The sequence below is a fragment of the Dendrobates tinctorius genome, unplaced genomic scaffold (assembly GCF_039654945.1).
Source record: "Dendrobates tinctorius isolate UK_male_01 unplaced genomic scaffold, ASM3965494v1 ptg000332l, whole genome shotgun sequence".
Taxonomy (NCBI): domain Eukaryota; kingdom Metazoa; phylum Chordata; class Amphibia; order Anura; family Dendrobatidae; genus Dendrobates; species Dendrobates tinctorius.
In genome coordinates this window covers 17,470,650-17,496,264 of record NW_027361998.1, presented here as the reverse complement: position 1 = coordinate 17,496,264, position 25,615 = coordinate 17,470,650, and the positions used below count along the sequence as shown (strand labels likewise).

At 43.3% G+C, this 25,615-nt stretch overlaps 9 non-coding genes across 9 annotated transcripts; all 9 read right to left on the bottom strand.

Moving 5' to 3' along the window:
- Nucleotides 1-1,886: 1,886 nt before the first annotated feature.
- TRNAV-AAC (transfer RNA valine (anticodon AAC)) lies at nucleotides 1,887-1,959 on the bottom strand. Its single transcript has one exon. It is a non-coding gene; the product is annotated as a tRNA-Val (tRNA).
- A 1,937-nt stretch (nucleotides 1,960-3,896) lies between these two features.
- Nucleotides 3,897-3,969, bottom strand: TRNAV-UAC (transfer RNA valine (anticodon UAC)). The gene has a single exon. It is a non-coding gene; the product is annotated as a tRNA-Val (tRNA).
- Nucleotides 3,970-4,553: 584 nt separating this feature from the next.
- On the bottom strand, nucleotides 4,554-4,626 carry TRNAV-AAC (transfer RNA valine (anticodon AAC)). The gene has a single exon. It is a non-coding gene; the product is annotated as a tRNA-Val (tRNA).
- A 1,103-nt stretch (nucleotides 4,627-5,729) lies between these two features.
- TRNAV-AAC (transfer RNA valine (anticodon AAC)) lies at nucleotides 5,730-5,802 on the bottom strand. Its single transcript has one exon. It is a non-coding gene; the product is annotated as a tRNA-Val (tRNA).
- An 8,812-nt stretch (nucleotides 5,803-14,614) lies between these two features.
- On the bottom strand, nucleotides 14,615-14,687 carry TRNAV-UAC (transfer RNA valine (anticodon UAC)). The gene has a single exon. It is a non-coding gene; the product is annotated as a tRNA-Val (tRNA).
- Nucleotides 14,688-17,335: 2,648 nt separating this feature from the next.
- On the bottom strand, nucleotides 17,336-17,408 carry TRNAV-AAC (transfer RNA valine (anticodon AAC)). The gene has a single exon. It is a non-coding gene; the product is annotated as a tRNA-Val (tRNA).
- Nucleotides 17,409-22,030: 4,622 nt separating this feature from the next.
- On the bottom strand, nucleotides 22,031-22,103 carry TRNAV-AAC (transfer RNA valine (anticodon AAC)). Its single transcript has one exon. It is a non-coding gene; the product is annotated as a tRNA-Val (tRNA).
- A 768-nt stretch (nucleotides 22,104-22,871) lies between these two features.
- On the bottom strand, nucleotides 22,872-22,944 carry TRNAV-UAC (transfer RNA valine (anticodon UAC)). Its single transcript has one exon. It is a non-coding gene; the product is annotated as a tRNA-Val (tRNA).
- Nucleotides 22,945-23,200: 256 nt separating this feature from the next.
- On the bottom strand, nucleotides 23,201-23,273 carry TRNAV-CAC (transfer RNA valine (anticodon CAC)). The gene has a single exon. It is a non-coding gene; the product is annotated as a tRNA-Val (tRNA).
- Nucleotides 23,274-25,615: the final 2,342 nt, after the last annotated feature.

The window sequence follows — 25,615 nt, the reverse complement described above, 5'->3', positions numbered from 1 at the left end:
GGCGGCGGTCAGCCATATTCCAGAGCGGCTCCCTTTCTCTGACGAGATCGATGAGGCGGTCCACATCAATCCCTCCATCCTCACCGTCAGAGTCGGGAGCACGCTGTGAAGGCTGTTAAAGAAAAAGACAAAAATAACATAATTAGCCTCCACAAAAGAAATGAAATAAAAAGTGCAAAAAAACAAAGCAAAAATATTTATACTTACACGCTGGTGACCGCCGCGTTGTTGTCGCCGACGACCCTGGGAGGCACTGCGAGGACCTCTTGGCCGAGCACCAGATTGGGAAGACTAGAGAAGAAAACAAAAAATGTTATGTGTTTGGATGTAGGCATTTGTTTGCTGTGTGTGGTCTGCAGAACATTGTTTTCTATGTGTTGTGTGTAGTGTGATGTTGTGTTTCTGCGTTTGATGCAAAAAACTTACGAATTGTGAGCCCATTCCAGGTGTCTGTCCACCCCTTCCTTCTTCTTCTGGGAGCTCCTCTTCATCTTGTGCTTCCTGTTTTGAAATAAATGGCAATGAATAGACATATATTACAGAGATGATGGATTTTGGAAATAAAAACTTACCGTCAAACGCTGACGATGCGAGGGAGGGCTCCCAGAAGAAGATGTGCTGTCCTGTTGATGGCCAGACTCCATGGCTGTGGGTATTGCTGCTGCCAGTGATGCCATTTCTGCTGCTGCTGCATCTCTTTGGCGGATGTTGAATAAAGAGAAACAAAGGGCCTATGAATATCTTGATATTCCATGGCCCTAGTTTGGAGGAATGGGGGATTTGATAATTACCATCTCTCATCTGCTTCTGGACTCCCCTCCCGTTGTTCAGCATGCTGCTCCATTTGGGGTGGTGCTGATGGTGCTGCTGCAGATGTCTGCTGCATTCTCCTGCTCCTGATTCTTGGCTTGGGTGGCATGTTGGGTGTGGCTGAGGGTCCCATTGTCTTGCTTTTATATATCTCCTGTGGGCAGAGCTACTGAGCATGCTCAGACAAAAAAACCGGATCCGGCCGCCGGATCAGGCTTTCGCCGAATCCGGCGCATTGCGGCGCTCATAGGCTTTCATTGTGTGAAAAAGCCGGACGCGCCGGATCCGGCGGGTACGGCTTTTTCGCCGGAGACAAAAAACGTTACAGTAGACGTTTTTTCCAGACGCCGGATCGCGACACATTGCGACACATTGCCGAATCCGGCGAAAACCGGATGAAACGCATGGCCATCCGGCGCGATCCGGCGCAAAGGCAAGTCAATGGGGGGAAACCGGATCCGGCATTGCATTTCGCCGGATCCGGTTTCTGTCAAAAGCGACGGATCGCGCCTGACGGCGAAAACCTGATGTGTGAAAGAGGCCTAAGCCAACAATATACATTTGTGATCAAAATAAAGAAAAGCCACATGTTTCTGCCCGGGATCAAAACAGGGAACTTTCAGGAGGATGGCAAACAGGACAATCACTACACTACAGTAACCAGACAAGAGCGTTTAATGTGGTCATGGCAAGCATTAAAGATCAAGCACTCATTGTCAAAAGCGCTAGTTTGCAAGAGGAACGCTGTGTTTCTGCCCAGTTTCGAACTGAGGACCTTTCACGTGTAAAGCTAACGTGATAACCGCTACACTACAGAAACCAACCGATTCAAACAAACAAAAAATGCTGTGGTCATGGAAAGCAATAAAGAACAAGCACTGAAAGTCAAAAAGATCGTTTTCCAAGAGAAAAAGCTGTGTTTCTGCACAGTTTCGAACTGGGGACCTTTCGCGTGTGAGTCGAACGTGATAACCGCTACACTACAGAAACCGGAAGCAAGCGCTTACTGTGGTGACAACAAGCAATCGAGATCAAGAACTGAAAGTCAAAAGGTTGGATACCAAAGGGTAACAGCGTGTTTCTGCCCAGTTTCGAACTGGGGACCTTTCGCATGTTAGGCAAACGTGATAACCACTACACTACAGAAACCGGATACGGAAGGTTATTGTGGTCATGACGAGCCATCGAGAACAAAGACTCAACGTCAAAAGTTTTAATATCAATGCCTAATGTCATGCTTCTATCCAGTTTCGAACTGAGGACCTTTCGCATGTTAGGCAAACGTGATAACCACTACACTACAGAAACCGGCTGCGAAAGGTTACTGTGGTCATGACGAGCCATCGAGAACAAAGACTCAACGTCAAAAGCTTTTATATCAACGCCTAATGTCATGCTTCTATCCAGTTTCGAACTGGGGACCGTTCGCGTGTGAGGTGAACGTGACAAACACTACACTTCAGAAACTCCATGCAAAGCTAAAGAATTTTAAACATGCTGAAATGAACTTGAAAAAGAAAAAAACAGCCAGCCAAAGTCAAGAGGTCTTCCTCTATGTCTGAAGACATGACAAAGTGCATTTTGCAACACAGGAACCTTTCATTTGTCAGGCTACTGGAGAAAAAGAACAAACAGGGAAACAAAACCATGCTCCACAAAACATTCTCATGCCTTTGTCCAAAAGCCAAAAAGAAAAAGCACCTAGATGCCTGCTTTCGCACCTTGATCCTATCAGGTGTTACTTGAATTAGGAACACTTAGACACTGTCAAAAACACACATGCTTGCCAAAAGCAAAAACGGGTAGAAATAATCACATTGGTAAAAGTAATGCTCATTAAACCAGCAATAGAATATGCTAACTAAGGCTAATTAAGCCAACAATATACGTTTGTGATCAAAATAAAGAAAAGTCACATGTTTCTGCCCGGAATCAAAACAGGGAACTTTCAGGAGGATGGCAAACAGGACAATCACTACACTACAGTAACCAGACAAGAGCGTTTACTGTGGTCATGGCAAGCATTAAAGATCAAGCACTCATTGTCAAAAGCTCTAGTTTGCAAGAGGAACACAGTGTTTCTGCCCAGTTTCGAACTGAGGACCTTTCGCGTGTAAAGCAAACGTGACAACCACTACACTACAGAAACCAACCGATTCAAACAAAAAAAAATGCTGTGGTCATGGCAAGCAATAAAGAACAAGCACTGAAAGTCAAAAAGATCGTTTTCAAAGAGAAAAAGCTGTGTTTCTGCCCAGTTTCGAACTGGGGACCTTTCGCGTGTGAGGCGTACGTGATAACCTCTACACTACAGAAACCGGCTGCGGAAGGTTACTGTGGTCATGACGTGCCATCGAGAACAAAGACTCAACGTCAAAAGCTTTAATATCAACGCCTAATGTCATGCTTTTATCCAGTTTCGAACTGGGGACCGTTCACGTGTGAGGTGAACGTGACAACCACTACACTTAAGAAACTCCATGCAAAGCTAAAGATGTTTAAACATGCTGAAATGAACTTGAAAAAGAAAAAAACATCCAGCCAAAGTCAAGAGGTCTTCCTCTATTTCTGAAGACAGGACAAAGTGCATTTTGCAACACAGGAACCTTTCATTTGTCAGGCTATTGGAGAAAAAGAACAAATAGGAAAACAAAACCATGCTCCACAAAACATTCTCATGCCTTTGTCCAAAAGCCAAAAAGAAAAAGCACCTAGATGCCTGCTTTCGCACCTTGATACTATCAGGTATTACTTGAATTAGGAACACTTAGACACTGTCAAAAACACACATGCTTGCCAAAAGCAAAAACGGGTAGAAATAATCACATTGGTAAAAGTAATGCTCATTAAACCAGCAATAGAATATGCTAACTAATGGAAATTAAGCCAACAATATACGTTTGTGATCAAAAAAAAGAAAAGCCACATGTTTCTGCCCGGGATCAAAACAGGGAACTTTCAGGAGGATGGCAAACAGGATAATCACTACACTACAGTAACCAGACAAGAGCGTTTACTGTGGTCATGGCAAGCATTAAAGATCAAGCACTCATTGTCAAAAGCTCTAGTTTGGAAGAGAAACGCTGTGTTTCTGCCCAGTTTCGAACTGAGGACCGTTCGCGTGTAAAGCGAACGTGATAACCACTACACTACAGAAACCAACCGATTCAAAAAATACAAAAAATGCTGTAGTCATGGCAAGCAATAAAGAACAAGCACTGAAAGTCAAAAAGATCGTTTTCCAAGAGAAAACGGTATGTTTCTGCCCAGTTTCGAACTGACGACCTTTCGCGTGTGAGGCGAATGTGATAACCGCTACACTACAGAAACCAGATGCAAGCGCTTACTGTGGTGACAACAAGCAATCGAGATCAAGAACTGAAAGTCAAAAGCTTGGATACCAAACGGTAACAGCGTGTTTCTTCCCAGTTTCGAACGAGGGACCTTTCACGTGTAAAGCAAACGTGATAACCGCTACACTACAGAAACCAACCGATACGAAAAACAAAAAATGCTGTGGTCATGGCAAGCAATAAAGAACAAGCACTGAAAGTCAAAAAGATCGTTTTCCTAGAGAAAAGCTGTGTTTCTGCCCAGTTTCGAACTGGGGACCTGTCACGTGTGAGGTAAACGTGATAACCGCTACACTACAGAAACCAGAAGCAAGCGCTTACTGTGGTGACAACAAGCAATCAAGTTCAAGAACTGAAAGTCAAAAGCTTGGATTCCAAAGGGTAACAGCGTGTTTCTGCCCAGTTTTGAACTGGGGACCTTTCGCGTGTTAGGCAAACGTGATAACCACTACACTACAGAAACCGGCTGCGAAAGGTTACTGTAGTCATGACGAGCCATCGAGAACATAGACTCAACGTCAAAAGATTTAATATCAACGCCTAATGTCATGCTTCTATCCAGTTTCGAACTGGGGATCGTTCGCATGTGAGGTGAACGTGACAACCACTACACTTCAGAAACTCCATGCAAAGATAAAGATGTTTAAACATGCTGAAATGAACTTGAAAAAGAAAAAAACAGCCAGCCAAAGTCAAGAGGTCTTCGTCTATGTCTGAAGACAGGACAAAGTGCATTTTGCAACACAGGAACCTTTCATTTGTCAGGCTATTGGAGAAAAAGAACAAACAGGGAAACAAAACCATGCTCCACAAAACATTCACATGCCTTTGTCCAAAAGCCAAAAAGAAAAAGCACCTAGATGCCTGCTTTCGCACCTTGATCCTATCAGGTGTTCCTTGAATTAGGAACACTTAGACACTGTCAAAAACACACATGCTTGCCAAAAGCAAAAACGGGTAGAAATAATCACATTGGTAAAAGTAATGCTCATTAAACCAGCAAGAGAATATGCTAACTAAGGCTAATTAAGCCAACAATATACGTTTGTGATCAAAATAAAGAAAAGCCACATGTTTCTACCCGGGATCAAAACAGGGAGCTTTCAGGAGGATGGCAAACAGGACAATCACTACACTACAGTAACCAGACAAGAGCGTTTACTGTGGTCATGGCAAGCATTAAACATCAAGCACTCATTGTCAAAAGCGCTAGTTTGCAAGAGGAACGCTGTGTTTCTGCCCAGTTTCGAACTGAGGACCTTTCGCATGTACAGCAAACGTGAGAACCGCTACACTACAGAAACAGACACCTATTCAAACAAACAAAAAATGCTGTGGTCATGGCAAGCAATAAAGAACAAGCACTGAAAGTCAAAAAGATAGTTTTCCAAGAGAAAAAAAAAGCTGTGTTTCTGCCCAGTTTCGAACTGGGGACCTTTCGCGTGTTTGGCGAACGTGATAACCGCTACACTACAGAAACCGGATGCAAGCGCTTACTGTGGTGACAACAAGCAATCGAGATCAAGAACTGAAAGTCAAAAGCTTGGATACCAAAGGGTAACAGCGTGTTTCTGCCCAGTTTCGAACTGGGGACCTTTCGCGTGTTAGGCGAACGTGATAACCACTACACTACAGAAACCGGCTGCGGAAGGTTACTGTGGTCATGACGAGCCATCGAGAACAAAGACTCAACGTCAAAAGCTTTAATATCAATGCCTAATGTTGTCGGGGTCGTAAACGACAATGAATCCTCATTCACCAGTCATTCCAAATCATTGTGCGAGCGCAAAACATCTGGTACCGATTAAGAATGACTCAGACACGCAGCTGATTCAGTCTTAGCTAATGTCCTGCATCCACACCTGTCAGGGGCAGTACAACAACTGGCTTTATTTACAAATACACAATACTATATTGAGTGTTAGGGGAAGGCGTGCATGAGGCGGGGTTTATGCAGTATACATCTAGTGTCCAGTCTCTCTCTGATTCGTCAAAACGTCTCCCGATGGTTACTCCTTCTTCACATTCCTGAGTTATCTTTTTTAGGAGAAATGAAACTTAATTTAACTCTTTAGACACTGAATTTAAGTGAAAGTGAACACTGGCAGCCATCTTTAATACAGTTACATTTGCATTAGCAAGCAATTAGGAAAAACTTATTGTTTCACAGTATAAAAATATAAAAGTTATATAAGAAAATATATTTTCACCTTGACAATCCCCCCTAAACACTAAGTTTTTCCCTTAATGAAAGATCCTTCGAGACTGTCCATGTGATGGGAAAAGGGGAGGTGGATTTCTTCATCCAGACACCTCAGAAGCTCTCCCCTAGCGAGAGGCCTCCAGGCAGCTGAACCCTTCACTAACCTCACATGGAGTTCTCCCGCTGTCCCTAAACTAAGTCTCTTAACATCATCTGAGAATGGGGGTTTTGTCTACTCTCTTGAGGGGAATATACTTAGGGATCTCCCCTAGATCAGTACCATCGTACTCTGGTGGGTCTACTTCTTGATTGAGGAAGGTGCCAGTCGGAGTTGCTTTGGCAATAACCTTTTTATACAAGGGAATAACACAACAAAGAGTTATCGATACAATTACAAGGAGGGCAATCAGTACTATACAAGCTTGTTAAAGGAATCCCTTGAGTCCACCCAACCAGCCGGAAAAGAAAGATGTGTCTACTCCAGCATTAGTTTTCAATTCTGCTGCTAACCCAGTTATCTTTTTAAGGGCTATCATGGTTTTTCCATTCACTCCAGAGTTCTGAGGGATATAGGTACAACACTCCTCTCCCACCATCCCACAAACTCCTCCTTTCTCAGCTAATATCATATCAAGGGCTAGTCGATTTTGGAGTGTCATCCTAGTGTTAGGGCCCAATTCTTCAACTATACCTTGGAAGGCATCTTGGCTGAAATTGACAAACCTTTGTTCACTGTAATATATGTAATTGATCCATTCAACATTTTTATTAATCTGCACCTGTGGGATTATAGAAGCAAAGCCAGTATAGATCTGGTTCTGGGCTTTAAATTGGTCAGGCACCCCCCTTGGCACTCCAATAGCATCAATATATACTAGTGGATCTTCTTCATAACTCATATGGAGCTGATCGAGGCTTCTCCTTTTCCTGGTAGGTTCATCAGGTATCTTTGGATCCCAGGGTAGAATCTTGAACTGCATAGCTAGTTTAACAAGGGTGCATTGGCCTGTCCAGGCATTTGGCAACCTAGGACGGAGCTTACCATCTCCACATAACCAATAAATGTCATACATATATTGTGTATGTTTGATTAACAAGTCAGTATCTAGAGAACTATTCTCTTTGCAGAAACCTGTCTCGAAGATCCCTACTGGTGTACCTGTGGTGTCGTGGGAATTATAGCAGGTGTAATTGTCAGCTAATACAGTTACTTCTCCTGGGACCTTTAGTTTGGGTTCCTTATGAATTAGTGGGACGTAATCTGGGCAATCAGTGGGCTTCAAACCTTTCAACAAATTCATGACACAGGCAGTGGTGTTTAGGTATGCTCTGAGTATTCAACTGGTCATTCGGAATAACAAAGGTAGCTGGAGTCAAACGACCCAGAGTACAAGCACCTTTTACCCCTACTGGCAAGCATTTATATGCATTGTCTCCACATACCCAGAACATGTCACTAGGTAGGTCCCATAGGGCTGAATGTTGTAATACCAGTCTATGAACTAAATCTATGAACGCAGATACATTCTGAAGCATACACCAATTTGGAAGTTGTCCTAAAGGGCTACAATACCCTACATCGGGATTTCTACAGGTGGGAGTTCCTTTCTCATATCCAGATGACTCGTTGCAAGGTATATTACCTGAAATATTAAAACAAGTTTCATTATTGCCCTGGGGAAATAAATTGGAATACTCCCAGGACGTATTATGCAACCTTCTTTCTAGCAGTATTGGTTTGAAGGCATCAGTAGAGTGGGAAGTTACATTAAAACTAACTTGTAGGCCATACATTGGAATTTGCCCCAGGTAGGTTAATCGAGTTCTATTCCTGGGTACCCAAGCCCCCCCTTTATATGCCAGATATTGAAGGTATGTGTTACTTCCTGAAAGATTACCCTGCCACCAAGGGTATCCTACCCATCCCACAATAGGTATTCCAACAGTTGTGTTCCATAACTTCACATTATTTGTGGCATTATTAGCGAGTGTATCAGAACAACTGGTCCAGGCAAATAATTCCTCGGGTGGCACAGGAATAACAAGGAACGGAATACTAGTGGCCGATATTGGTGAATGTGTGCAGATCCAGCAATCTGCTGGAGACTGAGTGTCTTTTGACCAATCATTTACTAATTTTTCATGATGTTGTATAAACTTATTATTCAAGGACATTGGAAAATTTAGATTGTCCCATGCAGCTACCATTATTACAGATAATGCAACAAAACCAAACCAAAACATTATGCACTCTTATGCTTTGTTAACTCCTGTGGCTAGTTTGCAATGCGATGCGTGGATCCAGGTTGGTCGTCCTTCCAACTTAACAGAAGTAGGCGTTGTTAGGAGTACTTGGTAAGGTCCTTGATATCAGGGTTCAAGGGTCTTTCTGGAGTGTTTCTTGACATATACGTAATCACCAGGTTGTAGACAGTGAGTTCCTTCCACACTATCTGGATCTGGAATGGAAGAGAAAACTAGAGAATGCATTTGAGTTAAATGCTTTTGCAACTGGATTACATAACTTGTCAAATTATCCACATTGAGTGTTAAGACCTGTGGGTAGTACAACCCTGTGTTCGGTGGTCTTCCAAACAGTATCTCGAAGGGTGACAGTTTAGTTTTCCCCGTGGGTGTGTACCTTACTGAGAATAATGCTAATGGGAGACACTCTGGCCATGGTTTATGGGTTTGTTCCATGGTTTTCTGTATTTTCAATTTCAGTGTCCCGTTCATTCTCTCTACCTTCCCTGAACTCTGTGGGTGGTAGGGTGTATGAAATGCCTGTTCTACACCTATCATTTGCATTACATTTTGCATTACCTCAGCAGTAAAGTGTGTACCTCTGTCTGATTCAATTGTTTCAGGGACACCGAATCGTGGTACTAGTTCCATCACCAGTTTCTTTGCAGTAGCTCGAACTGTAGCCGTTTTCACCGGGTAGGCCTCTGGCCATCCAGAGAAGAGATCTACACATACTAGGATATTTGCATACACTCCTACCTTGGTAGCTGTATGTCGTCAATCTGCCGTCTCTGAAATGGGTAGAGAGGCCTAGGTGTCGCTTTCTTAGGGACTTTTACTGTTTTACCTGGGTTGTGCTGTGCACAGATGAGGCATGATTGTACAAGTTTCGCGGCTGCGCAACTGAAGCCAGGAGCGATCCAGAAGGCATCTACCATGGCACACATGTGACTTTTTGAGGTGTGATTGGGGCCATGTGCTGCTTGCGCCATGATTGGGAACAGGGACTTTGGTGGGCACATTTTATCCTTATTCTCCCATACTCCATTTGAGTTCAGCTCAGCTCCCAGTCTCCCTCGGTGTACCTTCTCTGTTTGGGCAGCCTTTTGCTGGAGGGATTTCAGGACATCTAGACCCAATGTGGCTGGAATACGCTGACTCCCCGCCACCGTCCACTGCTCTCTCTAGGCCGCCTTGTGCTATTTTAGCAGCCTCGTTCGCCCTTCTATTGCCCTCTACCTCCACGGAGTCACCTTTGTGTGTGCTTTTACCTTGACAATGCCAACCTGGACTGGTAACATCAATGCCTCCATCAATTGTTTCACCAGCTCTGCATTTTTAATGGGCTTCGAATCTGTGAAAATATTAGCGACTTTACCTGCAGCGGCTCTACACGCCTCAGTGAGTGCCTTCAACTCTGAATCCTGCGCCGACATGTGAGGAGAGAGTGGTTCCACTCGGATTACCTCATGTGAGGATAATACTGCATATCCAGTGTCGAATCGTCCATCCTGGTGGTATCTGGGGCCATCTACAAAAAAGAAACTCAAAGTCTGCATTAGGAACAGGTTTTTCATGAATGTGTGCAAACCCAACTGTCTCCTGACTCATCAGTTCTATGCAGACATGTTCATGCGTCATGTCAAAGTATCCTTCCTCACTTGCCAATACGGTCACCAATTCCCCCTTTTCTGAATCCACAGGCAGGAGGGTGGCTGGATTCAGAACGTTACATCTTTTGAGGAGTGACATACTCAGGAATTAGTAGAGCACACTCAAGTCGGAGCTGTCTGGCCATAGACAGATGTTTTGGTTGAACTTGTAGGAGTATGGCATGGATGTCATGTGGGGAATAGATTGTCAAAAGAAACGTCAGTGTCATCTCACATGCCTTCCCTATTACGTCTCCACTTTTTTCCTTGTGCTCCAGCATACATGACAGGTCGTTTTATTGTCCTTGTTTGCTCAATTTCTTTAGCTACCTTAAGGAGATCTTTCGGATCTACATGTCTCCATTCAGGTCTGGCTGTCTGTACTGCGTCTCGTAAGTCTTTGTTCATACCGTCAATGAATGCATCCACCAGTATTCTAGCATCAAGTGGATTTATGCAAATGTACCCCATGTCTGCCCATTTCAGCTGTAACCGTCCAAGGTATATCTCTACTCTCTCTCCTCTTTGCTGTGTCACATTAGTCAGGAGTACAGACTGCTCTGATTGTTCCACTGCAGCCCATTGTCTTAGTGACTCACAGTACGTCTCCCCAGATCGTGCAGATTTATCATCCATGCCCCAAGCCTGATTCTTTGTCACATCTGTGTGTCTTAATTATATGATCTAGTGCGTCACCTGCCTTTAGACTCACCAACCTCTCTAGGTCTGCCCAGGTACACTTATATGTCTGCTGTACTTCCTTTATGTGTCTGTAAAACTGTAAAACGGGAATGGTTGGTCTTCAGGGGCAGGCAGCTGCTTCAGCAAAGCTAGCTGGTCAGAGGGGCTCCAGGGATAATACACCTGCATCTTTCTTATTCTAGTCACACTTCTAGGTCCTGATGGGGTTGGTCGTCTGATGTCTACTGTCAGCTTACTCCTCAAGGGCCAATGTCCCCACTACCCACTATCCACACTATTATGTCAGCTTCTTATGATCTTGTCTGGATAGGATTTAGTGCAATTCGCTTAGGTCAGTAGCACAGGTCACACAAGTAGCTATTCAGTCTGGGTTTGTCTGAGTCTGACCACAGTGTTTACAAGTCCATCTGTTTTGTCTGGGTCTCTGGTTACACTTTGTCAATCAAACATTCATAATACACCTTCCACACTGCTGCACATTCTCAAGCATCATTTATTCACTTGCTATTTTCTTCCCTTGTCTGTGCCTTTTTGTACATCCAAACATTCACACTCTGGTATTTTTGCCTTTTTCAATGTTTGTCCCACTTGTTTTACTGCTTCCTTCCTTCTCTGTCTCTTGTAATTTGACACAATTTGCTATACAAATCAATCACACAACTAGAAGCAGGTTCAAACACATTAATGACCAAGCAATCACTTACAATTCCCTTCTAAATTAGGCACCATATCTTACTTTTAACTTCCAATCTTCAATTAAGTACTGTTGCTTTAAAATGCACAAATCTTTCAGCGCGTACCTTACGGATAGAATTACAGAGAATTTTGAGCACAGCTCACACTCAGCAGAGATAAGAGCGAAGGGAGAAGAAAAACTGCGCAGCGCCATCCTTCCCCCCTCCCATCAGAATGCAGCGTCGTCCTTCACAGAATTCTGTAGTTCTTTAGACTTATCAAAATCAATTTCTACAAAGAAACTCAAAATCACGGGATTTCACTGTAAGGGCAGATAACTGTATAATGAGATTAACCATGCCTTGCCCTTTTTCTGGCCAAATGCATTCAGGAAACTTTACAATGTAATGCCACATATAACACGAACTATATCATTACTCAATTCATTCAGTCTCAGATGTAGATTTGAAATATCTATAACGCATCTGTCCGGGATTCCACCACAACTAGAAAGGTCACAAATCTCTTGACACAAAAATGATGTGTGATGATTCATTCATACGTGCTCATTCACTGATTTTTTTTTTTTTTTTTTTTTACTCATCTCTCATCTTATTCAGAGGTTCTCATAGACATATATACAAGGATTCACACAGCCTGCCTATCTTGCACTTTGGATTTGATTAATACTTTTTCCAGGTTCTTTGCTGCACTACTTCCATATCTATCCTCAATTATATCACATAACCGGTCTCCTTCTTCAGGTATCTTTCCCTGACTGTTCCCCATCAATCTCTTTCCATCCTTCATTCTTCAAGCCTCGCGCAACTCGCAGATGAGCTTGTGCTTGTTCTAACAATCCTTTATCTTTCAACATGCCTCGTTTGTTCTCTATGAGATTATGCCACATAGCCGGCTGTAATCTCCCTGACGAGGGCAATCCTACATGCTTATACAATCTCTCAACATTCTTGACTGCCTTCTTGCCTTCCCGTGACGCTACTATTGCCTTGACCTCCACAGCATCCTCATCTAACTTGTGGGGCACAGACTTCTTCTGCTTTAAGATACGCAGCATGACTCTTACAGAATACTATGGTTCTCTGCAGAAAAACCACTGGTAGCGATATCAACACTGATGTTCCACAGTACGGAGCCTCACGTTCGACGTACTAGGAAAAGAGCCTCGCGCTCAATATTTCCTTTCCCTAACCTTGAACAGCAGTGATTAACAGATTATCCTGCCACGATATTCCAACAGTCGGGAGGCGGTCTCCTAGTGAGAGCCCTCCACAGAAATACAGGTGGTCCCTTCTCGGGACGTCTTAATTACCTAGCTGGTACAATATCACAGAGGCTGCGTCTCCTATCCCTTCCTCTAGGTTGCCCCACAATCTGCAACTAGCTCAATTTATCACTCCACTTCACTACTAGACAATAGTCACGGGTAGGGTGGTTGAATGGAGTACAATGACCGGTGGAGGAGGTGTGGTGTACACGAGGATGCGCAGAATGCAACGTCTCTCAGTTGCTGGTTCAGAGCGTGGCACAGGATCGCACTCGGTCTCACCACTCGACCGGTCACCCCTCAGACCCAAGGAGACCACAGACAAACCAATAACGGCTGAGACACTAGCAAGTGTGACACATACAGTGTATATGATCTCACTTACCGTGTTTTGGAGGGTGATCAGTCCTCGAGGTCAGCCACTACAGGTATCATCCACAGACATCCAAGCATGGGTCCAGAGGAGCCTCGGATCACTGTCCACGCCCCCCGTTGGGCTCCAAATTGTCGGGGTCGTAAACGACAATGAATCCTCATTCACCAGTCATTCCAAATCATTGTGCGAGCGCAAAACATCTGGTACCGATTAAGAATGACTCAGACACGCAGCTGATTCAGTCTTAGCTAATGTCCTGCATCCACACCTGTCAGGAGCAGTACAACAACTGGCTTTATTTACAAATACACAATACTATATTGAGTGTTAGGGGAAGGCGTGCATTAGGCGGGGTTTATGCAGTATACATCTAGTGTCCAGTCTCTCTCTGATTCGTCAAAACGTCTCCCGATGGTTACTCCTTCTTCACATTCCTGAGTTATCTTTTTTAGGAGAAATGAAACTTAACTTAACTCTTTAGACACTGAATTTAAGTGAAAGTGAACACTGGCAGCCATCTTTAATACAGTTACATTTGCATTAGCAAGCAATTAGGAAAAACTTATTGTTTCACAGTATAAAAATATAAAAGTTATATAAGAAAAAATATTTTCACCTTGACAATGTCATGCTTCTATCCAGTTTCGAACTGGGGACCGTTCGCGTGTGAGGTGAACGTGACAACCACTACACTTCAGAAACTCCATGCAAAGCTAAAGATGTTTAAACATGCTGAAATGAACTTGAAAAAGAAAAAAACAGCCAGCCAAAGTCAAGAGGTCTTCCTCTATGTCTGAAGACAGGACAAAGTGCATTTTGCAACACAGGAACCTTTCATTTGTCAGGCTATTGGAGAAAAAGAACAAACAGGGAAACAAAACCATGCTCCACAAAACATTCTCATGCCTTTGTCCAAAAGCCAAAAAGAAAAAGCACCTAGATGCCTGCTTTCGCACCTTGATCCTATCAGGTGTTACTTGAATTAGGAACACTTAGACACTGTCAAAAACACACATGCTTGCCAAAAGCAAAAACGGGTAGAAATAATCACATTGGTAAAAGTAATGCTCATTAAACCAGCAATAGAATATGCTAACTAAGGCTAATTAAGCCAACAATATACATTTGTGATCAAAATAAAGAAAAGCCACATGTTTCTGCCCGGGATCAAAACAGGGACCTTTCAGGAGGATGGCAAACAGGACAATCACTACACTACAGTAACCAGACAAGAGCGTTTACTGTGGTCATGGCAAGCATTAAAGATCAAGCACTCATTGTCAAAAGCGCTAGTTTGCAGGAGGAACGCTGTGTTTCTGCCCAGTTTCGAACTGAGGACTTTTCGCGTGTAAAGCGAACGTGATAACCGCTACACTACAGAAACCAACCAATTCAAACAAACAAAAAATGCTGTGGTCATGGCAAGCAATAAAGAACAAGCACTGAAAGTCAAAAAGATCGTTTTCCAAGAGAAAATATGCTGTGTTTCTGCCCAGTTTCGAACTGGGGACCTTTCGCGTGTGAGGCGAACGTGATAACCGCTACACTAAAGAAACCGGATGCAAGCTCTTACTGTGGTGACAACAAGCAATCGAGATCAAGAACTGAAAGTCAAAAGCTTGGATACCAAAGGGTAACAGCGTGTTTCTGCCCAGTTTCGAACTGGGTACACTTCGCGTGTTAGGCAAACGTGATAACCACTACACTACTGAAACCGGCTGTGGAAGGTTACTGTGGTCATGACGAGCCATCGAGAACAAAGACTCAACGTCAAAAGCTTTAATATCAACGCCTAATGTCATGCTTCTATCCAGTTTCGAACTGGGGACCATTCGCTTGTGAGGTGAACGTGACAACCACTACACTTCAGAAACTCCATGCAAAGCTAAAGATGTTTAAACATGCTGAAATGAACTTGAAAAAGAAAAAAACAGCCAGCCAAAGTCAAGAGGTATTCCTATATGTCTGAAGACAGGACAAAGTGCATTTTGCAACACAGGAACCTTTTATTTGTCAGGATATTGGAGAAAAAGAACAAATAGGGAAACAAAACCATGCTCCACAAAACATTCTCATGCCTTTGTCCAAAAGCCAAAAAGAAAAAGCACCTAGATGCCTGCTTTCGCACCTTGATCCTATCAGGTGTTACTTGAATTAGGAATACTTAGGCTGGTTTCACATTTGCGTTTTTTAGCGCTGGAAAAAAACGCATACCTGCGCATGCGTTTTTCCCCCTATATTTAACATGGGTGCGCATACCTGCGCGCTGGTAAGCGCATGTATGCGATTTTCATGCGCTGCGTTTTTTTGGGGTGTGCGTTGGTATTTTCCAGACGCAGCATGTTGCATTTTTTGGCCCTGCAAAAAAGTGCATGCGCACATATGCGCACGTTTTGCGCTAAAAATGGCCATTATAGCCTATGGATGCGCATATGTGCGCACTGGCATGCTCATGTATGCGTTTTTTTGCATATGCGTTTTTTTTTTTTAACCATGGAATTTAGGGGTTTGGGTTAGAGTTAGGGTTAGTTAAGGGGGTTTAGGGTTAGGGTTAGGGTCAGGGTCAGGGTTAGGGTTGGGGTTTGGGTCAGGGTTAGGGTTAAGTATGGTTTGGTTAAGGGTTAGGGTCAGGGTTAGGGTCAGGATTAGGGTTAAGTATGGTTTGGTTAAGGGTTAGGGTCAGGGTTAGGGTTAGGGTTAGGGTCAGGGTTAGGGTTAGGGTTGGGGTCAGGGTTAGGGTTAGAGTCAGGGTTAGGGTTAAGTATGGTTTTGTTAAGGGTTAGGGTCAGGGTTAGGGTCAGGATTAGGGTTAAGTATGGTTTTGTTAAGGGTTAGGGTCAGGGTTAGGGTTAGGGTCAGGGTTAGGGTTAGGGTTAGGGTCAGGGTTAGGGTTAAGTATGGTTTTGTTAAGGGTTAGGGTCAGGGTTAGGGTTAGGGTTAGGGTCAGGGTTAGGGTTAGGGTTAGGGTTAGGGTTAGGGTCAGGGTTAGGGTTAGGGTTAGGGTCAGGGTTAGGGTTAGGGTTAGGGTTAGTTAGGGTTTAGGGTTTGGGTTATGGTTAAGTATGATTTGGTTAAGGGTTAGGGTCAGGGTTAGGGTTAGGGTTAGGGTCAGGGTTAGGGTTAGGGTTAGGGTCAGGGTTAGGGTTAGTAAAGTCATGGTTTGGGTAGTGTGAGGGGCCACCTAAAAATGTTGGAAAAAAACGCAAACGCGGTAAAAACGCACTAAAAACGCATACAAACGCATAAAAACGCTGCGTTTTTTTCATGCATGCTCATAAAAATGCTTGAAAAAAACGCAGCAGTTGTATGCTTATGTATGCGTTTTTTCAATGCGTTTTTTTGCGGGAAAAACGCGCTGCAAAAAAAAGCAAGTGTGAAACTAGCCTAACACACTGTCAAAAACACACATGCTTGCCAAAAGCAAAAACGGGTAGAAATAATTACATTGGTAAAAGTAATGCTCATTAAACCAGCAATAGAATATGCTAACTAAGGCTAATTAAGCCAACAATATACGTTTGTGATCAAAATAAAGAAAAGCCACATGTTTCTGCCCGGGATCAAAACAGGGAACTTTCAGGAGGATGGCAAACAGGACAATCACTACACTACAGTAACCAGACAAGAGCGTTTACTGTGGTCATGGCAAGCATTAAAGATCAAGCACTCATTGTCAAAAGCGCTAGTTTGCGAGAGGAACGCTGTGTTTCTGCCCAGTTTCGAACTGAGGACTTTTCACATGTAAAGCGAACGTGATAACCGCTACACTACAGAAACCTACAGATTCAAACAAACAAAAAATGCTGTGGTCATGGCAAGCAATAAAGAACAAGCACTGACAGTCAAAAAGATCGTTTTCCAAGAGGAACGCTGTGTTTCTGCCCAGTTTCGAACTGGGGACCTATGGCGTGTGAGGCGAACGTAATAACTGCTACACTACAGAAAACGGATGCAAGTGCTTACTGTGGTGACAACAAGCAATCGAGATCAAGAACTGAAAGTCAAAAGCTTGGATACCAAAGGGTAACAGCGTGTTTCCGCCCAGTTTCGAACTGGGGACCTTTCGCGTGTTAGGCGAAAGTGATAACCACTACACTACTGAAACCGGCTGCAGAAGGTTACTGTGGTCATGACGAGCCATCGAGAACAAAGACTCAATGTCAAAAGCTTTAATATCAACGCCTAATGTCATGCTTCTATCCAGTTTCGAACTGGGGACCATTCGCGTGTGAGGTGAACGTGACAACCACTACACTTCAAAAACTCCATGCAAAGCTAAAGATGTTTAAACATGCTGAAATGAACTTGAAAAAGAAAAAAACAGCCAGCCAAAGTCAAGAGGTCTTCCTCTATGTCTGAAGACAGGACAAAGTGCATTTTGCAACACAGGAACCTTTTATTTGTCAGGATTTTGGAGAAAAAGAACAAACAGGGAAACAAAACCATGCTCCACAAAACATTCTCATGCCTTTGTCCAAAAGCCAAAAAGAAAAAGCACCTAGATGCCTGCTTTCGCACCTTGATCCTATCAGGTGTTACTTGAATTAGGAACACTTAGACACTGTCAAAAACACACATGCTTGCCAAAAGCAAAAACGGGTAGAAATAATCACATTGGTAAAAGTAATGCTCATTAAACCAGCAATAGAATATGCTAACTAAGGCTAATTAAGCCAGCAATATACGTTTGTGATCAAAATAAAGAAAAGCCACATGTTTCTGCCCGGGATCAAAACAGGGAACTTTCAGGAGCATGGCAAACAGGAATCATAGAATCATAGAATCATAGAATCGTAGAGTTGGAAGGGACCTCCTGGGCCATCTGGTCCAACCCCCTGCTCAAAGCAGGATTCGCTAAATCATCCCAGTCAGATGTCTGTCCAGCCTCTGTTTGAAGACTTCCATTGAAGGAGAACTCACCACTTCTCGTGGCAGCCTGTTCCACTCATTGATCACTCTAACTGTCAAAAAGTTTTTTCTAATATCTAATCTGTGTCTCCTCCCATTCAGTTTCATCCCATTGCTTCTAGTCTTTCCTTGTGCAAATAAGAATAAAGTTGATCCTTCTACAATGTGACAGCCCTTTAGATATTTGTAGACAGCAATTAAGTCTCCTCTCAGTCTTCTCTTTTGCAAACTAAACATTCCCAAATCCTGCAACCTTTCCTCATAAGACAGGGTTTGCAGACCGGTCACCATTCTGGTCGCTCTTTTCTGAACTTGCTCCAGTTTGTTGATGTCTTTTTTAAAATGTGGTGCCCAAAACTGGACACAATATTCCAGATGAGGTCTGACCAAAGAGGAGTAGAGGGAAATAATGACTTCACGTGATCTAGACTGTATGCTTCTGTTAATACATCCTAGAACTGCATTTGCCTTTTTTTCTGCTGCATCACACTGTTGACTCATATTCAGTCTGTGATCTATTAGCATACCCAAGTCTTTTTCACATGTGCTGTCACTTAGCCCTATTCCTCCCATTCTATATATGCTTTTTTCATTTTTATTGCCCAGATGTAGTACTTTGCATTTCTCCCTGTTAAAAACCATTCTGTTAGTTACTGCCCACTTCTCCAGTTTATTTAAATCTTTTTGAATCCTCTCTCTCTTCTCTAGTATTAGCTATCCCTCCTAGCTTTGTGTCATCAGCAAATTTAATCAGTTTACCCTCAATTCCTTCATCTAAATCGTTGATAAAGATGTTGAACAATACAGGGCCCAGGACAGAGCCCTGTGGTACCCCACTTGAGACATTCTTCCAACTGGATGTGCAGCCATTTACGACCACTCTTTGGGTCCGATCACTAAGCCAGCTATGAATCCACCTAACAGTTGCCTTGTCCATTCCATACTTAGTCATTTTTTCAATAAGGATTGTATGAGAGACTTTGTCAAATGCTTTGCTGAAGTCAAGATATACTATATCTACAGCATTTCCTTGATCCACCCAATCAGTGATACCGTCATAGAAGGAAATTAAGTTAGTCTGACATGACTTATTAGTTACAAACCCATGCTGACTCTGTTTGATCACTTCATTCTTATCCAGGTATTGACTTACATGTTGTTTAATAATTTGTTCAAAGATCTTTCCTGGTATAGAAGTCAGACTAACCGGCCTATAGTTGCCTGGGTCCACCTTCTTCCCCTTTTTGAAGATAGGAACAACATTTGCTCTTCTCCAGTCTTCTGGCACTTCTCCTGTTCTCCAAGAATTTTCAAAGATTATGGAGAGTGGTTCAGAAATTTCTTCTGCTATCTCCTTCAGTACTCTGGGGTGTAATTCATCTGGACCTGGAGACTTGAATTCATTTAGGTTAGCTAAGTGTTTCCTCACTATCTTTCTGTTTATAGATATCCTGGATTCTTCTATTCCCTTAATAGGACAGTGAATAACAGTTGGTGTTACATTTCCTTTCTGAGAGAAAACAGATGCAAAATAGGAATTTAAAAGTTCAGCCTTCTCAACATCCTGACTTACCATTTCATCATTTTCATCCTGTAAAAATCCTATAGCATCTTTGACTTTTCTTTTACTTTTGACATATCCCCAAAATCCTTTATTATTGCTTTTGACATCTCTTGCAAGCCTCAATTCATTTTCAGCTTTAGATAATCTGATTTGTGCCCTGCAGATTCTGCAGACAGCATTATATTCTTCTTTAGATATGACTCCCTCTTTCCATTTTATAAACATTTTTTTCTTCCTTTTTAGCATGTGCTTAAGTTCTGTGTTCACCCATCCTGGTTTCCTTAAATGCTTCCTATTCTTCCCTCTTTTCGGAATTGTTAACAACTGTGCTTTGAGAATTTCATTTTTCAAGATTTCCCATCCTTCCTGGACATTTTTGTCTTTAAGGATATCCAGCCATTGGATCCCTCCAATTATCTTTCTGAATCCCTTAAAATCTGCCTTTCTGAAATCTAACCTTGACGTCTGAGTCTTCACAGGTCTTCCGCCTCTAGTTATCCAAAATTCTAAAATAGCATGGTCGCTACCTCCTAGGGTTCCAGCCACTTTTACCTCCTCAACCATTTCCTCCCTGTTTATAAGGATTAGATCCAAGGTAGCAGTTCCCCTTGTTTTCTCCCCTAACTTTTGGAAGATAAAGTTGTCAGCAAGAGAGGATAAGAATTTCCTTGACCTGTTAGTTTTGCCTGAGAGAGATTCCCAACAAATGTCTGGATAGTTGAAATCTCCCATGACAACTATGTCATATTTTTTGGAGAACTTGGCTATTTGATGCATAAAGAGTTCATCCATATCTTCAGCTTGCACAGGCGGCCTGTAGTAAATGCCTACAATGGTGTCCTTTCCATTGTTCTGTCCTTGTATTCTTACCCAAACAGTTTCCACAGAACTCCCAGTCTCTGAAGCTTCAATCTCTGTGCAGATATATGCGTTTCTAACATACAATGCAACACCCCCTCCTCGTTTATCAAGTCTGTTTCTTGCAAATAAGTTGTATCCTTCTAGTCTTGTATTCCAATCATGTGTATCGTCCCACCAAGTTTCAGTGATTCCAATGACATCATATTTCTTTTCCTGTGTTAGTAGTTCCAATTCTCCTTGTTTGTTGCCCATGCTTTGTGCATTAGTATAGAAACATTTTAGTTTGTGATTGGTTTCTCTTTCTCCAATATTGTTATTAATTAGATTCTTTCGTCTTTGTTCTTCCTTTCCACTTCTATTAGCAGAGTTCTCAATAGCATTTGTCAGGTGTATGGCTTTTTCTGGTCTTTTGCTTCCCTTCCCATGTTGTTCTAGTTTAAAGCTCTCCTTACAAGTGTAGCAAGGCGACTTCCAAATACATGCTTTCCAGTCTTCGTAAGGTGCACCCCATCTCTAGCAAGTAGTCCATCGTATAAGTAGTTCACTCCGTGATCCAGAAATCCAAATCGTTGCTGACGGCACCATCGACGTAGCCAGTTGTTCACCTGCAGAATCTTATTCCACCTCCTTGTTCCATGGCCATCCACTGGGAGGATGGAAGAGAAGACCACCTGCGCTCCCAGTTCTTTCACTTTCTTGCCTAAGTCTTCAAAGTCTCTGCAGATGGTTTCCAGGTCGTTTCTTGCGGTGTCATTTGTCCCCACATGTAGTAGCAGGAATGGGTAGTCATCTGTAGGTCTGAAGAGTCCTGATATCCTGTCAGACACATCTTTAATTTTTGCACCTGGAAGACAGCACATTTCTCTTGAAGTTATATCCGGTCTGCAGATAGCGGCCTCTGTTCCTCTCAACAGGGAATCCCCCATGACCACCACTCTCCGTTTCTTCTTCACAGGACAATCACTACACTACAGTAACCAGACAAGAGCGTTTACTGTGGTCATGGCAAGCATTAAAGATCAAGCACTCATTGTCAAAAGCGCTAGTTTGCAAGAGGAACGCTGTGTTTCTGCCCAGTTTCGAACTGAGGATTTTACGGGTGTAAAGCGAACGTGATAACCGCTACACTACAGAAACCAACCGATTGAAAAAAAAACAAAAAATGCTGTGGTCATGGCAAGCAATAAAGAACAAGCACTGAAAGTCAAAAAGATCGTTTTCCAAGAGAAAAGCTGTGTCTCTGCCCAGTTTCGAACTGGGGACCTTTCGCGTGTGAGGCGATCGTGATAACCGCTACACTACAGAAACCGGATGCAAGTGCTTACTGTGGTGACATCAAGCAATGGAGATCAAGAACTGAAAGTCAAAAGCTTGGATACTAAAGGGTAACAGCGTGTTTCTGCCCAGTTTCGAACTGGGGACCTTTCGCGTGTTAGGCAAACGTGATAACCACTACACTACAGAAACCGGCTGCGGAAGATTACTGTGGTCATGACGAGCCATCGAGAACAAAGACTCAACGTCAAAAGCTTTAATATCAACGCCTAATGTCATGCTTTTATCCAGTTTCGAACTGGGGACCGTTCGCGTGTGAGGTGAACGTGACAACCACTACACTTCAGAAACTCCATGCAAAGCTAAAGATGTTTAAACATGCTGAAATGAACTTGAAAAAGAAAAAAACATCCAGCCAAAGTCAAGAGGTCTTCCTCTATGTCTGAAGACAGGACAAAGTGCATTTTGCAACACAGGAACCTTTCATTTGTCAGGCTATTGGAGAAAAAGAGCAAACAGGGAAACAAAACCATGCTCCACAAATCATTCTCATGCCTTTGTCCAAAAGCCAAAAAAAAAAAGCACCTAGATGCCTGCTTTCGCACTTTGATCCTATCAGGTATTACGTGAATTAGGAACACTTAGACACTGTCAAAAACACACATGCTTGCCAAAAGCAAAAACGGGTAGAAATAATCACATTGGTAAAAGTAATGCTCATTAAACCAGCAATAGAATATGCTAACTAAGGCTAATTAAGTCAACAATATACGTTTGTGATCAAAATAAATAAAATCCACATGTTTCTGCCCGGGATCAAAACAGGGAACTTTCAGGAGGATGGCAAACAGGACAATCACTACACTACAGTAACCAGAGAAGAGCGTTAACTGTGGTCATGGCAAGCATTACAGATCAAGCACTCATTGTCAAAAGCACTAGTTTTCAAGAGAAACGCTGTGTTTCTACCCAGTTTCGAACTGAGGACCTTTCGCGTGTAAAGCAAACGTGATAACCGCTACACTACAGAAACCAACCGATAAAAAAAAAACAAAAAATGCTGTAGTCATGGCAAGCAATAAAGAACAAGTACTGAAAGTCAAAAAGATCATTTTCCAAGAGAAAAGCTGTGTTTCTGCCCAGTTTCGAACTGGTGACCTTTCGCGTGTGAGGAAAACATGATAACCACTACACTACAGAAACCGGATGGAAGCGCTTACTGTGGTGACAACAAGCGATAGAGATCAAGAACTGAAACTCAAAAGCTTGGATACCAAAGGGTAACATCGTGTTTCTGCCCAGTTTCGAACTGGGGACCTTTCGCGTGTGAGGCGAACGAGATAACCGCTACACTACAGAAACCAGATGCAAGCGCTTACTGTGGTGACTAGAGTTGAGCGAAATGGGTCGAAAAAATTCAAAAGTCGCCAACTTTTGGCAAAGTCAGGTTTCATGAAACGAAACCCGACCCTAGGATGAGGTCGGCCACGAGGTCGGCGACTTACGCGCCAAAGTCGCGTTTCAAAAGTTTGTTTTGCGCTCTTTTTCAGCCAATCAGGATCCACGGACACTGTGGGCAACGTGCTGACATAGGCATGGGTCACCACCATCTTTCAGAAGGGCATGCAAGTGATTGGCTTGCTTTGGTGGGCGTCACAGGGGGTATAAAAGGGCGTGCACGCCGACCGCCATCTTACTTCTGCCGATCTTAGTATAGGGAGAGGTTGCTGCTGATTCTGTAGGGAGAGCGTTAGGCAGGGAAGAAGACAAAAAAACTGCTTCTGCTGCTAGCAATTTGGCCTGCACAACACACCAGTCACTGTGTGTGCAGTGTAAGGGGAGGCTATATAGTGGTGTATCAGTGGTGTTGGTTGTTGGGCTGCCTTTTAAGGCTTCCTGACAGGCTGGCATTGCTGTTTACCCACTGCTCCGCAAACTGCTTTTTTAAAAGCAATCCCAATTTTTTTTTTGTCCTGCTGAGAAGAAAAAAAAACTGCTTCTGCTGCTAGCAATTTGGCCTGCACAACACACCAGTCACTGTGTGTGCAGTGCAAAGGGGAGGCTATATAGTGGTGTATCAGTGGTGTTGGTTGTTGGGCTGCCTTATAAGGCTTCCTGACAGGCTGGCATTGCTGTTTACCCACTGCTCCGCAAACTGCTTTTTTAAAAGCAATCCAATCTCCCTTATCCTCTAGTCACTTTTGTCACAGCTGTGCCATCGAGCCTGTCACATAGCACTCAGATATTCATTGGGCCTCACACAATCCAAAAGTGTCCAGTGTCCAAAAGTGTGTGCAGAGATTCAAAATTTCCCTTATCCTTTAGTCACTTTTGTCACAGCTGTGCCATCGAGACTGTCACATAGCGCTCAGATATCAGTGGGCCTCACACAATCCAAAAGTGTCCACTGTCCACAAGTGTGTGCAGAAATTCAAAATCTCCCTTATCCTCTAGTCACTTTTGTCACAGCTGTGCCATCGAGCCTGTCACATAGCGCTCAGATATCAGTGGGCCTCACACAATCCAAAAGTGTCCACTGTCCACAAGTGTGTGCAGAAATTCAAAATCTCCCTTATCCTCTAGTCACTTTTGTCACAGCTGTGCCATCGAGCCTGTCATATAGCGCTCAGATATCTGTGGGCCTCACACAATCCAAAAGTGTCCACTATCCACAAGTGTGTGCAGAAATTCAAAATCTCCCTTATCCTCTAGTCACTTTTGTCACAGCATTGCCATCGAGCCTGTCACATAGCGCTCAGATATCAGTGGGCCTCACACAATCCAAAAGTGTCCAGTGTCCAAAAGTGTGTGCAGAGATTCAAAATCTCCCTTATCCTCTAGTCACTTTTGTCACAGCAGTGCCATCGAGCCTGTCACATAGCGCTCAGATATCAGTGGGCCTCACACAATCCAAAAGTGTCCAGTGTCCAAAAGTCTGTGCAGATATTCAAAATCTCCCTTATCCTCTAGTCACTTTTGTCACAGCTGTGCCATCGAGCCTGTCACATAGCGCTCAGATATCAGTGGGCCTCACACAATCCAAAAGTGTCCAGTGTCCAAAAGCGTGCAGATATTCAAAATCTCCCTTATCCTCTAGTCACTTTTGTCACAGCAGTGCCATCGAGCCTGTCACATAGCGCTCAGATATCAGTGGGCCTCACACAATCCAAAAGTGTCCACTGTCCACAAGTGTGTGCAGAAATTCAAAATCTCCCCTGTCCTATAGACACCTTGTACCTTGTTTTACATTACTATATAGTTTGTTGGATTTTGTCTACATTTCTACCAAAAATGAGGAAGGCTGGTGGAAGAGGCCGTGGAATTGGGCGGGGGTTGGCAGCTGGTAATGATGGTGTTGGTGGTGGATCTGATGGTAGTGGCAAGAGCAAAATAGGACCGAATGCAGGAGGTGCTGACCCTGCGTCATCGTCTGGCTACATAAGGCCTCAAACGCTTAGTTTTCTAGGAGTTGGCAAACCGCTTTTAAAGCCAGAGCATCAGGAAAAAGTTTTGTCTTACATTGCTGACTCAGCCTCCAGCACTATCGCCTCCTCTTCTTCAGTTGTAAAAAGTAAAAGCACTGAGTCGTCATTGGAGGCTCATGTTCATGAACCACACCTTTCCTTGTGTCCTTCACCCCAACCAAGATTGAAGGATGACGCAGGCCATACTACTGATTACTCCATGGAGCTGTTTTCACATAC